The sequence below is a fragment of the Microtus ochrogaster genome, unplaced genomic scaffold, assembly GCF_000317375.1.
Source record: "Microtus ochrogaster isolate Prairie Vole_2 unplaced genomic scaffold, MicOch1.0 UNK69, whole genome shotgun sequence".
NCBI lineage: Eukaryota > Metazoa > Chordata > Mammalia > Rodentia > Cricetidae > Microtus > Microtus ochrogaster.
The window spans coordinates 16,123-17,810 of NW_004949167.1; the positions used below are offsets into that span (position 1 = coordinate 16,123).

General features: G+C 53.7%; 1 protein-coding gene across 1 annotated transcript in view; it reads left to right on the plus strand.

The window, feature by feature from the left end:
• Window positions 1-404: 404 nt before the first annotated feature.
• Tesk2 (testis associated actin remodelling kinase 2) overlaps window positions 405-1,688 on the plus strand; it is a 110,656-nt gene continuing 109,372 nt past the window's right edge. Inside the window, exon 1 of the mRNA XM_005370022.3 lies at window positions 405-677. The gene's annotated coding sequence lies outside the window, so the exon portion shown is untranslated. The remainder of the gene's footprint in view (window positions 678-1,688) is intronic.

Here is a 1,688-nt window from a genome sequence, read left to right on the forward strand (position 1 = left end):
GGCGGGGGGGGGATTGATTGGCTTATCTTGTATTTACCGTCTCGCCCTCTTTGAGACTCTCTTAGGTTTTCCCCCCAGGTGTATTCTCTGCTCTTCGGTTCCGCTTTTTCAACACACTGTCGCTTCTGTTTTTACCTCCACTCCCTTCCTATTGGTTCTCTTCGTCTTCTAAGAGTTGGCGCCCAGCGTTGCTGATTGGCTTCTCTGGACGCCCATTGTGCCCACCCTCGCACCACGTGGCCTTCCTAGCGTTCATTGGACAACCGTACCAGCTCGTTTGTCAAAAATTGACGACCGATTGGCTGCTCTGAGGGAGGCCTGAGGAGGGGCGGAGCCCCCGGAGGCCCCGCCCCAGTCCCCTGGCCGCAGGCGTTTCAGACGCTCACCCGCGGGGAGCCGAGAGTTTCCAGCTGCCCTCTCTGTCCTAGCGGCGAGCCGCCTCCGGGCCCCGCCGAGCAGGCGGGGAAAGCAGCCCAGACCGCAAGGCCATGGCAGTAGGCTGCGGCTCCTGCGCTGCCGCTGGCCCCGCGGAATCGCCGACTTCTGCGCGAGGGACCCCCACCTCCTCCGCAGGCTAAACAGCCACTGCCGGCAGCTGCTATGCTGGCTCTGGGCCGCCGCCTCCCTCGCCCTCCGGCCCGCGCAGACGCCCCCTCGGTGGCTCGGTCCTGCCTCAGGTAACGTCGGGAGAGTCTGAGGAACGAGGCTCACATCCCTACCGCGCGCGCAGCCTCGGCTCTCGGGTCGCCGAGCACTGGCCAGCCTGGTGCCTTCTTGAGATTCTCAAAGGCAGGGGACAGTCTCTCGTCCGTCCTCCCGCCCTCCCCCCCGTTCCTTTTCCTTCTCACTTCCCTCAGGGTCCCGGGATAGTCCTCATCTCCTCGATTCAGAGGCCGGGAACCCGTTGGAAGTTATACTTCGAATCGACGTTGTGGTGTCTGACCTTCCTCACTTGTGAAGTTCTGGATTGCTTTGCGTCCGGCTCCCCTGCTGAGCGTCTCTGTACCCTCTTCTGCCGCTAAGATCTGGATTCCTTCCTTGCCATCAAACGTGCCCATCCCTCCTAAACACCCTGACTTCTAGCCTGAGAGACTTCCTCCTTTCTCCCTCTTTTTACTAGTTTACTTTTTACACTTCTTTCTGAAGACCCTGATCTAAGCTACAATTCAGATTTAGCTGGAAATAAAATCCAGATTAGTCGGGTTGAGAAACTTTGAATTTATATGTCTGAGAAAGACTTGTCAAAGAAGTTGGACTTTATTCTGTAGGCACAGGGAGCCTTTGAAGGTTGTGAGCAGGAGCCTGATGTGGATTATGTGTGGAAAATGTGAAGGAAAGATTGAAAGTAAAGACGGGAGAGAAGAAGGCCTCCGTAGGCAGACTTGGGCTTTTGTGGGTAAGAAAGGATGAATGAACTTGGATAGTTGTAGGAAAATGAAGAGAATGACATGAAATACCAAGATTTTTCAAAATAGAGTTGAGAGGTTTTTTGTTTTTTGTTTTTGCTGCTTTTGTAAGCAAGGGGTTTCTCATTGGTTTATGGTATTGGGCTGGTGGTGTTAATGGAAGCAGAATGAGAAGCAATTTTGAAGAAAGATAAATTTGGTTGTGACCAAGTTCAACTGGAGTTTTTCAGATAGAGCTGGAAAATTGGGGTGAGAAAGTTTGGCTATAAAGACACGAAGTTG